Raw genomic sequence first — 11,683 nt, 5'->3', positions numbered from 1 at the left:
TTCTTCATGGACTTGCACTTTCTACGATTTGTTTGTAAACTTGAACATTTTTATTTTGAAGATATTAGCCATGATCTCACTTTAAATTATTTTAAAACGTATTCGATGCTTACTTTAACGTGTTGTTTTTCAAAAAAGGTTTTAATTTTGTACAAAAGTAGGCTTTTACTTCCTGCAAATTAAGATGCAAATATTTAGTTTTACTAAATATATGTAGTCTCTAAAGTGAAAATGTCACAGTGGACAACCAATGACCAGTAAATATTATAATTGTATCCAAACTTCTATGCATCAAATTCATATTTTGCAACTCACCATTTTTGATAACTCAAAAATCAGATTTCCCTTAAATGAAAAATCCACTTCTGTGACTGAAAGACCTGAGGGTAGAACATTATCCTTCCAAGATTTCCTTTGCACGCCAGAAGATGAGAAATAAATAGCTACAGATTCACTACATTCAGAGAATCCTGACATTTTCTGTCATTCAATAATCTGCTCCTTTCAGCATGACAGGTCTGTCTACTGTGTCTGTGTGTGTCTCTCTCTGTGTGTGTGGATGTTTGAATTATTCCTTGATATCTCTATAGGGCATTTTTATGTAAACACTAATCAGGTAAAGACCATCCAAAGACCCAATATCCATCTAAACTTTGTTATTTTGTCTATAACTTTGGTTGGAGTTTTAATTGAATAATTTCACTATATTGTTGATGAGGTTAGGGAATAACTTTGCTGTAGACTGTCTAGGGAAGAATGGCTGTGTAGTGTGTGTGCGTGTGTGTGTCTTCTCCAGCATCCATCAGAGTGGAACTGTCCTGTCAGCGTGGGCTCCTCCTCTGCAGCTGCCGTACTTCATTAGGGGCCATCAGAAAAGCTCAGTGCGCCACTGTCAGGAGTCAAAACTCCTGCCTTCTCCTCCCCTACTCCTCTTGCTCTCTCTACCCTCCTCTCTCTAAGTGTCCCTCAAGCTCACTCACATCCTACACCTCCGTATGATTTCTCATTCTGTCAGCTAACTTCAGTCTTTTTCTTGCTTTCTAATTTTCTCCTGACCTGACACTGCACCCTCTCCTGTCTCACACTGCTCTCCGGTTAAATCCTTATTTCTCTTGACAGGGATTTGTTTCCATCATTCACTTTGTTTAACCGGGGCTAGTGTAAATAATAAATATTTTTGCAAACAGTTATGGTGCCTTTTAGGGGAGCGTTTTGTAAGAATTGTAAACTTTGAACGAAATATAATCCAGGGAAAGAACAAACAAATAACGGGATATAAATAACATTTTCACGAAAGTTATTAGTCGTAAATAAATTAAAACATGCCCCCCCCCCAAAAAAAAAAAACAAAACAAAACAAAACACAAATAAACATAATTACGTTTCATCTGAACTTGTATAACGTTCAGCAATGTTTGTTGCTGGCCAATTTAGGCTAATTGAAAGAGCCAGATGTTCTTGAACGCAACGTCAAGGAGCCACGTCACAGACGCTTCCTAATTAGAGACACCTGGTGAGGGTGACTGATACGAACCTGTCGCTTCATTCAGGCGATTTGTACAAATTTACTAAGGAAAATGAAAATATGCAATTAATACTTGCATCTGCAGATTAGTTTCCGCAGAGTAAAGTAAATATTAAATAATTCTTACCTTCTGAAGGTTTTTTGTTTGTTTTCTTTTTGTTTTATATTTATTCAACTTTTCCGTGGAAGGCAGCGCTCCCAAACGTCTAAAGTCAGTCGTTGGTAAGTTATTTAAAGCCAAAGTATTTTGCAACTGTTCAATTAACTATACTAAAATAAATAAACCAAGCTAAATTAAATTATGTGGTACATTAAGTCAATATATGACTTTATTGGGAGCAAAGCATTTTTAATGTCTAAAAATACAATACAAGTCATTCCTTGTCCTACTGGATTTTCTTAATGCAGTCAATGTGACCTTTTTACATTTATTGTTTTTTCTAATAATGGAATAATATTCATTGCCTTGTTCAAGCATTTATTTTATTAACATGTATTTCAGTCCTTGTTGCTTCACTGTTGTTTTGGAAGACCCCTGGTTGGTTCAGGTTTTTTGACTATGCCATTCACACAGTATTGTCTTCTACTGTGGGGATCATATTCTATGGGTTATATGTAACATCTATTGCCAAATAATTCATCATTTGAATATTTCCTTAACAATTGTTTACCTGCTTGTGGCTCATCTTTCTGGTTTGACGTTGTCTACAGCTTGCTACATAAAATTAATCTATTTTCTGCCAGTAGTTTTGTGAATTGCGTTGAACTTGTAACAAGTTTCACCCCAGTTTTTGACATGTTGATATATTTGTATGCCCTTCTGTTTGACAGTGTCACCTGTTTATTCTCTCAGGACTAAAGCAAATGCATTTGTGTTTCCTATGATGCTTTGACAAATTACAACATCATTTCTAACCTGTTTTTATTAATATTAGCATATCATTGTTTAATCTTAATTCAGATCTTTATTAAAGTTCACAAATAATAAGGCCATTAAGGAATTTGCGAAATGCTGAAAGGGAAAAAGAGAGTATGAATTTTAAGCTTGGAAACATTCCTGAAATATCTTAAAATGACCATTCATTTGACTTATGTACAGTTAATAGTAAATATTTAAGTTTGAGTGTATATTTGAGTTTTGCCCTGTAGGTTATGCATTTTGATTTTATTTAATTGCTTTTTATTGCTCATTTTAAACTCTTAAACTTGTAAATATGCAGTTTAAATAAATATTAATTAAAATTCATTTAGACCTAGTAAAAACGAAATCTTGGGGGAAAAAAATACAATTGATAATTTAATGTTTTCCAAGAAATGTTTAACTCTACGGCCAAAATCTTCCCAATGCTGCCTACACTCAAATATATGTAAAACTGCTTGTAAAAATGCCCTCGAATTGAACCCAAATCCTCAGCAAATATGTTAAAAAATGATTTATTATTTATATTTTTCTACAAACTAAAAACCCAGGAGTAGTTCATAAAGCACAAGGAACCATGGCATCTGCTGTATATTTTGAAACCTCTGTCCATCACTCTGCCTCCTCACTTTTCTCATATCTTCTCCTTCCTTCTTCATTTTCCTATCACGATTTTTTTTTTTTTTTTTGTCATTCTTACTCAGCAATCCACCTCATGCCTGGCTGTGTATGCAGAAATATGGGGGACACACACACAAGCCCTGGGCCTCTGTTCTTGTTGTCATGCTGACAAGCAGTAGGAACAGGATTATGGATAGAAGCTCCTTTCACATGGTGCCCAAGAGAGTGTGAAATCTGATTGCTTTGGGAGATTTAAAATGGGATCCTGTGAGGTCACTGGAATCCTAAATATGAACAGGCTGAAAAACTGCTGCAGTACGGTGTGTTGTGTTCCGTGGATTAACCATAACTTCAAACCTCAAAGCTTGCTTTAACAGAAGGGAGAACACCAGACGCTGTATTAGTGTGACAAGGCGGCATGTGCTACTTCGAATGTTGATACATATTGAGCAGAAATTAAACAGTGCTATACCCTAGACGACCGCTAGGGAGCATTGAAGCATCGTGTTTCTGTAGCACTTCCATCCTGAGGCCGTTTCCAGTCCAAATCTCACCCTCGTGAGCCTCTACTTCTCTTCGTGAAACAAAATCACCTTAATGACTGCTTCTTGCAAAGAAATGGTTGTATAAGATCCAGACCTATGAAAGCTGTATGCAGGGACAGAAAACAGACGCATAGAGCAGCACTTTTTTTTCTCTGTCTGTGTTTCCGTGTTGGTGCGCCCTGCTAGACACAGGTTGAGATTAGGGACATGGTGCCAACCTTGTGTTTTGCTGAAAGGCTTAGCAACGGTAATAGACAAGTGTTGTGATTTGGAAGGTGGACGGAATTTGCCAGCATATGCTGTGTAACATGAATTGTTTACACTTGCTGCATGCCTTCATCACACTAACTATATATTCTTTTCGTGGTGTTTTCTCCTTTTAGTGTGTATGTCAAACTGCAGTAGTTTCTGATGGTGATATCAGTGTTCTTTTTGTTTGTTTCTGCTGCCTTCATGCAGTGTGTTTTTCTTCACCTGCGACAGTTGGCTTCCATTGTGTGGAAAACAAATCAATGTCATGCAAGGATCTATAACACTCCAAAAAGCTCTTACGTACATGTATGAGAATAATTCCAATGAAAAGAGAGACATAACTAAATTTCAAATGTGACTTTCTTGTAACAAGTACTCAAAGTAATTTTAGGTATACTTCCAGCCAAAAAAGGCTGAAGGAAAAAAAAATAGATCAAAGGACTATCAGGTTAGTTGTCATTTTAAAAACAGATTCAATGAACCAGTTGTCATTTTATATTTAAAAATAATAATAAAGTAAAAAAAAAAAGTACTTGTATGTGAAATATCTGTGGCACCTGAATCTAGACGTTTTAATGAATAAAGTCCTGACAAATATATTTCCTCGATGCATCAGTGGACTATTTTACTAATTCAAAATAAAAAAGGACAGAGATAAAACAAACACTTTAGTAGACACAGTAGCTATTTGTCTGATTATCATTTATTTAAAATGTGCTGCTTTTTAACTAAACCAAACCAATCATTACAATCATTGCTTACAACATACAAGGCCTTTACAAAAACATTGAAAATGTCGCTTATCAACACCTACAGCTGCCAACACTAAAAGATATGCCTGTTGTGATGTTTTAATGTTATGATCATGTGGTATGTCGTGATATGTTATGTTGTATTCTTTCTTAATTGTATAGTAAGTGTTTCTATATGTATTTTGTATTATATTGTATATGTATTGTGTGCTCTCTGCCTTTTTACGTCACATTTTAACCATGTGTAATCATGTGTTTTATGGAATTGTACTTCTCCTTTTAAATAAACTAAAAAAAAAATAATCAGGGAAATAAGATGTTATGTACTTAAAACCCCAACACTTAGAATTATATATAGGATTTGATGAGATACTGATATATAATCTGACTTCATTAACTTTTGGAGGCGGAAAAAAAAATCATACCGTTTTCCTGGTATTAAATTTAAATGCATTGTAAGACATAGTTATTCATTCAGAAGTCTTTTTAAGAGCCAATAATGTGAAAAATATAGGGTTGCATAATTATTTGTAACATTTATAAATTCAGTCTGAATTTAATGATTTTTGTTGTACAATTGCCATAGTTGGTGGTAAACAAGACATGGCATAGTATAATTACTTATATACCCATCATTGGCTGGCTGTTTTTTCTGTTTACAGCTTTGGATGATGATTATAACACTGGTCGTATAAGGAACGTCTTCAAAAAGGCAATACATTGCCCTGTGGCCAGAAGCAGAAATGGCTGTAACGCATTGCATCCCTGTACATGTGGGAAACCTTGCTCTTTATCGGTCTCCCTGGAAACCATTACTGTGCTGTCACTTGCATGTGGCCTGTCACAGATTCAGGGGGAAAACAAGCATCTTAGTGTGCTAGTGAAAAGAAAAGGTAAAGTAGAAATAGGAAGATGGGGCTTGGTAGAAGGTCTGGAGGGTGGGGGGTGCAAATGGCTGTGATGTCTGCAGGCTTAAAAGTGTTGATAACCATGGATTAGCTCTGCCTGCTCCCTCCAGCAGCCTTGACTCTGTCGTCTGTCTTTTAAACCCCTCAGCTTTTTCTTTGTAACTACAGTATCTATGTAGAATGCAGGTTTGCACACATATGGGCATTTTCCTATAGAACCGGTTTAGTCATTTTTTACAGTTCTAGTGTGAGTTTGCTCACTTGATTGTGAGCAAATTTATTTTAGACCACATTTAACCAGGTAACTGCACAAACTCAAAACTCAAACAGGGGTTTTCAGAGTCTAACACTTTTGGCCATTATCCAAACAACAGAAATATCACTCGTACTCTAATATTTCAGTTTTCTGTCTGCATAAATGCACAAAATGTTCACTTATGTCCAACACTAAACATCAAATAGTCATTATTTTATTGCAGTAGTTTCCCTTTTATGTACTATTATGGCTAATTTCCATATTGTGTCTTTTTCCTACTTACATATTGTCCCTAAAATGCTTGACACACCAGAGACAAATGTGGCACAGACTTCGCAACTGCTGCTGTAGTCTCTATTCTACACTGGATTGGTATACATTATTATTAGTAGTAATAGATTGGCCATTGGTTTGAGTTTAGTCAAGAAAACTGCAAACACAAGAGTAAAACCCAAATACACAAGTTAATGTTATTCTGTCTCTTGTGACATTTTTCTGATGCCAAGGAGAAACCACAACCCTATCTTTGAAAATTGTTTAAACAGAGCAGGGATGCATACTGTTTGTAATCTCCATTGTCCTCTCGTCATGTGTTTGTGTGAACAGCTTTGCCTGCAAGGATCAGTTGAGTGACATTGTGCAAGCAAACACAATTAATGCTCTCAAAGAATTCAGTTTTTTTTATTGCCTTTTACTTGTTGCGCAAGCACAATGAATTGGTCTTAAACACTTTTAGGAAAAAAAAAACGTAATTTTGACTTATGTGCATAAATACGATAAGCAGAGTATTCGCATACTGTGGCAGTTTTTCATTCTTTATCACAGCCTAACTTTTATGTAGTACTTTAGTGCTTTAAAATCACACTAACAGACAATGGAACCTGACTATAACACAGTTTCGCTGACATAAATACAACATTTAATTCAGTTACATATTATTCTACTTCCCCTAACTGATTGTCTGTATACTTTAATTCTGTTCATCAAGTTTTCCCCTTCCAAATTGCCCAGATCTCATCCCAGGTACTTGTAGTAAACACCTATAATCACAGCAGTCATAAACAATTTAATTTTCATCAAGCCTCTCTATGGTTTATGGCCAATGTAATCTGAACTATCAATGATTAATGTTCTCATCTGCCTATACTTAAGTGAAGCAGTGGGACAGCGTGCACTGCTCTGCTCTGAGCACTGTGACAGAACACACAGAATAGAAATTAGTTCACATTGTTGTCAGTTCATCAGTGACAGCAGAGAAACAGATTTTTTTTTTAAGAGAACTCACTTGATGAAAGTGAAAAATCCCTTATTTCATAGGGGTTTTGCATTTTTTTAAAAATTGGACACCAGTACTTTTTAATGAAATATGAGACGTACTATTAAGTGTGAAGGAAAATAAGTTAAAATAGTGTAGATGTAATAATAAATGTTGTTAGAAGTAATAATAAGTTTGAGATCAGGGTGTTTTTGTATTGTACTTTTAAATATGTTTTTTTTATTTTTGCCAAAGTAGAGAAATTGTTTAAATTTAATTTCTTTTGTTCAGCACTCTGTACAGGCATTTGTTACAGCTTTTTTTAAATCCAAAATTCTGTGGAAGTTTGAAGAAATAGCTGTGTATGTGTTTATGAAGGAGAGAGGGGTACAGAAAGAATTTGGAGAACCTTGTTCTGAAGACCTTGTTGCCCTCGTTGCCCTTTGTAACACCATCCAATAGCGATTTATATGTACATAGAGTATTTACTTGTGTTCTTGTGCCACGAATAAAGTATTTACTTTATTCATAGCACAAGAACACAAGTAAATACTCTTTGACATTTGACAGTGGAGACTCACGCACACGGGCAAACGTGCATGCAAAGGAATGGATCACAAACCCTCACTGCCGTCATCGAATTAATTCATTTTGGATCTCACAAATATGACCTGTGATTGCTGGTTGTCAGGGGGCGTGGAGGCTTCGGCTGTGTGTTTGGGTGGGGGTCATTCAGTGGCAGATACATGAAATGATTGGGAGAGTGCAGCGTGTTCTCATTATCTTGTCCCTTGCATTGTAATTATCACTCCTGCTCTTTCTGCACCAGTGCTCCCATCTCTCCTCGCCATTGTAATCGTGATTGACTGGTGTGGCGGCCAAAACAGCGCACTCTGAAAAGACATCAGACACACATCTTATAAGCGCCCTGCCATTTGATCTCGTCATCCTACTCCTCCTCTACACTGAGTGCTCCTCCGTCTCTAAGTTTTTTTCTTTAAAGCCGAAGGAAAGTGGCAGCTCAAGGATATGAAAACATGCTTGTAAAAATTGTATTTGAACATAGAAATATTTATGTTTAATTTGAAGCTTGACTTGGAGAAATTGAGGTTTTAGAGAATATTGTCAATTAAAAAAAGTGTTTAGATGTGACAAGTTTCCATAAAGTAAAATATTTTGAACTTCACTTTCTTTGGTCCTTTAGAATGCAAGACAGTCTAGCTGTGCGACAGGTCTGAATGATACACCTTGTCAGAGCGGGAAGTTCATCAGCAGCCACTGAGAGCCCTATCGATTGAGCTGCCCTGAGCTCCGCCAGGTAATGGATTGGATTTATCCCTCTGTGGATAGGACTTGTGTTGATTCGTGTATGCACACGCACACAGCAAGAAAAAAACGAAATATATTACAGTAGTTGTGCCTGCACATCTGTGTGTAGTCAACACTATTGTGCAACCGCACATTGTAGCTACGCACATTGCACACATTGTTTGTCCACACAACTCACATTGACTGACTGTCTGAAAATTTGTGTGACATTCAGCAGACATTCAGACAGTTGGGATCAAGGGCAGTGATATATTTTCAGCAGCTGTATGGATAAGAGGAAAAAAACAAGACAAGGAGATAGTACATTGATAGATATCAGGACATTTGTCAGGCATATGTCTGCGCTTATTTTAGGAGTGAGAGATGAGTATCATCAAGTCCATATTTTAACAGGAGGGGGAGGGTGCTCAAATTTGATGGAAGATGTCTTTGATGCTGAGACGTGCAGCCTAAGAGTTATTTTTTTTTCTTTTCTTTTTTTATGTTGCCAGACTCATTCAACCACATTAAGAGAAGTTGTCTTCATCTTAAATACAATGTTTTCAGAGCCGGTAAAAGCTTTTCAGATGGCATTATAATGACAAGGGTAAACAGATTTGAAAAGGCCAAATACTTGATTAAATGAACATAGTTGAAGATGTATTCTAATAGTTTATAGCTAAACTGTATACTAATACTTTTTCCCGGCAGCTTTACCTATAATGGGGGTCATCTATGGACTGACATATGATTCAGAAACACTGGGTGGCAATCCATCTTTCCTTATGTCTCCAGCCAATGGTGTGTGTGTGTGTGTGTGCGCGCGCGAGGTCTGCTGCATATTTGTAACCCTTTTGAGTCATAAAACAGTGTCTGGTGATTTAGTATTTGTGCTGTTTCAGGTATGTATGAAAATATCAAGAAGTTTGTGTCAACAACTTTGAGTTCACAATGCCTCGAAAAGATTTACAATGTTTTTAGAATACAGATGGCTGTGGTTGAACTTGCACTTAATGGTTCAGAACCTTGATAGCCCTTGCTAATGAGTTTGTGTGGCTGAAGCATCTGCCTGGATGTCTTATGTAGCCCACCATGTGGAGAATGTCAGCCACCGTCTGGCTTTTATCCACATTCAAGTCCCCATAGGCTGGCTTTACATTCTAATTAGTCTACAATCAAATAACCCTAAGAGGTTTGGCATACCCTGTCTGGATCATGATCAGTCAAAAGATTGTTTAATTTTGTTGTTGGTTTTTGACTCTATAAAAAGGCACATTCAACAAAATATCAGAACATTTTAAACAGTTTTTAGTCAGGCAAAAAAAAAAAAGAAAAAACAAATTGTAGGCATCAATTTTCCAATTTGTTAAAAAAAAAACAGTCATTATTGAAAACAAAGAAAAAAACACAGTTTTGCTACTGTAATTTGATTTTACCTGACCTAAATTTAAGGAAGGATGCTAAATCTTTGTGAATATGGTTTTCAGTCAATACAAGAAGTATTTGAGTTTTGTTGTCTATTGTAGAAGTGAATCAGTAATGCAACACTTATTTCATTTTCTATCTGCACAATACAGCACTTGGTGAAATTAATCTGTAAAAACGTCACAGTAATCAATAAATAATTCTTAATATTTCATCAGAAATAGAAAGTGGAGACTTTAGACTACTACTATTCAACTTTTGTTGAATAAATATAATACATGTCAAGAATTATTTTTAAAATGTTTAGTGTTTCAAAATTCAAATAAAATTTAAAAAAATCTTTTTGTATGTAATATGTATTTAAATCAAAGAAAAATATTTGGTATTAGGAAAAATATCTATTTTTACATTTTAACCTAACTTATTGCAAACTTTTTGGATAATCGTACACACTGACCATATTGTGCCTGTACAGTACAACTGTTTTCTGTGACCGCACTGCTGATTTGATTGGCTTTGGTGGCCAAAGTTCTGGTTTATGGTTTAAAAATCCTGAAACAATGAATTAGCATATTTCATATCCTGACAGTTTTTGGCATTGACTTCTATCTTTTTTTCCTCTGACTGTCAAGCCTCTCCATTGTCTAAATGAAACCTCAAAACATTCTGAAGTTACAGATTATTTTCCTGATAGGATGATGCCTGATAACACGTCTGGGCCATGTCTGTTAGTGTCTTCTGCAGCTAGAGGTTGAGTCTCCATACTTTTGGCTGATTTTCAGTTTTTTTACAGCTTACTTCCGTATCGCTAACTTTAAAGTATGAATTTATATTTTAATGTTATGTTTTCATAAACATAAAAGAAGTATATATATAAAAAAAGTGTGCTTCCTGTTTACCTCAGAGGCATAACGATTTCAGACAGTTACAGTCAAGAGGATCTTTTCACTTTATGGAAATCAGAAAAGAACCATGAGCCAATCCGTGCAACGCAGCATAAAAGCTAATGAAGCACCCACGTATGCGCTGTCGCAAGGTAATGAGTGTACTTAGCTCCAAGGGAAAGGACATCTCCAAAGGATTTTTAGTGTATGCCCACTTCCCCAAGTGCTTAATCATGGTGCTTGATTATGAGCAGCCATTAGAAGACTGTGAGTCAGTCCCACTCAAACACTAAGGAATTATGCTGTGTTTTATTGAATTCAACATTCTTCGCCTCCGGTCTATGAGAGTTTACACCGAGATGGCAAAAAAAAAAAAAAAAAAGGCCACAAAAGCATCTCACTAATGGTGTATCATATTAAGCAAGCAGATGGGCTTTATTTGGAGTGTGCTTTTTATTAGCAGTGAAGAACCTCCTTAAACTGGCATGTATCTCACAGAGTGACTCACTGACATCTAGACTGCAGTGGATTCTCCACAAGTGGAGCTGTTTAGCTATCTCTTTAGTCAAACAACATTGTCCATCACCTTGATCTGACTGGCTGATCTCTGGGGATCCTATGTGGTAATGGCAGTAAATTCTAAAGGGACAACATACATTTTTTGTTTCCTTTTACAAAATAAAATATAAAACTATATAATGTAGACTAATTGCAATGTAGAGGGATTTACATGAGTAAGTCAAAAAGTATCATGAAAGATATTCCAATATCAATAGTTATAGCAATAGATCTTTGTCCAAAATAGGTTTTGTTGTCAAAATATAATAATTATACACATTCTGATTTACTTATTAATATAATTTCAAATATAATTTAGACTATACATACAGGGCGTGCAGAATTATTAGGCAAATGAGTATTTTGACCACATCATCCTCTTTATGCACGTTGTCTTACTCCAAGCTGTATAGGCTCGAAAGCCCACTACCAATTAAGCATATCAGGTGATGTGCATCTCTGTAATGAGAAGGGG

General features: G+C 35.9%; 1 long non-coding RNA gene across 1 annotated transcript in view; it reads left to right on the top strand.

The window, feature by feature from the left end:
- Nucleotides 1-945: 945 nt before the first annotated feature.
- LOC103390653 (uncharacterized) overlaps nt 946-11,683 on the top strand; it is a 20,827-nt gene continuing 10,089 nt past the window's right edge. The window contains exons 1-2 of the long non-coding RNA XR_522710.3: nt 946-1,747; nt 8,238-8,351. This is a non-coding gene — a long non-coding RNA (uncharacterized LOC103390653). The remainder of the gene's footprint in view (nt 1,748-8,237; nt 8,352-11,683) is intronic.

The sequence above is a fragment of the Cynoglossus semilaevis genome, chromosome 1 (genome assembly GCF_000523025.1).
Source record: "Cynoglossus semilaevis isolate Cse_v1.0 chromosome 1, Cse_v1.0, whole genome shotgun sequence".
Lineage (NCBI taxonomy): Eukaryota > Metazoa > Chordata > Actinopteri > Pleuronectiformes > Cynoglossidae > Cynoglossus > Cynoglossus semilaevis.
The sequence above is the reverse complement of the archived record's forward strand: the minus strand, read 5'-3'. Positions and strand labels throughout refer to the sequence as shown.